Below are 272 nucleotides of genomic sequence, written 5' to 3'. Positions count from 1 at the left end.
AGCAACGTTCCGGTGCCCCCCCCCCCCCCCCCCCCCCACTGCTTATGCGAGAGCTCTAATACGTGGTGATTAGCACAGCACTTGACCGTCAATGCTAAGCCTGATGAAGGGACCCTGTGTGGCCCCAAAAGCGCTTGTTTATATGACAAGGAACTTCAATAAACGAACATTTGCTTATCCTAAGAAGGAATTTGGTGTGCTGGTGACATCTCTACACATTTGCTGATATTTGCGGGACCATCCGCAGTCACTGCGAGCACCCCCCCCCCCAC

At 53.7% G+C, this 272-nt stretch overlaps 1 protein-coding gene across 6 annotated transcripts in view; it reads right to left on the bottom strand.

Moving 5' to 3' along the window:
- FOSL2 (FOS like 2, AP-1 transcription factor subunit) overlaps window positions 1-272 on the bottom strand; it is a 23,035-nt gene that overhangs the window by 2,051 nt on the left and 20,712 nt on the right. The window lies entirely within an intron of this gene.

Source organism: Nanorana parkeri, unplaced genomic scaffold, assembly GCF_000935625.1.
Source record: "Nanorana parkeri isolate BGI_ZX_2015 unplaced genomic scaffold, ASM93562v1 scaffold204, whole genome shotgun sequence".
Classification (NCBI taxonomy): domain Eukaryota; kingdom Metazoa; phylum Chordata; class Amphibia; order Anura; family Dicroglossidae; genus Nanorana; species Nanorana parkeri.
This window is presented reverse-complemented; position numbering and strand designations above follow the sequence as displayed.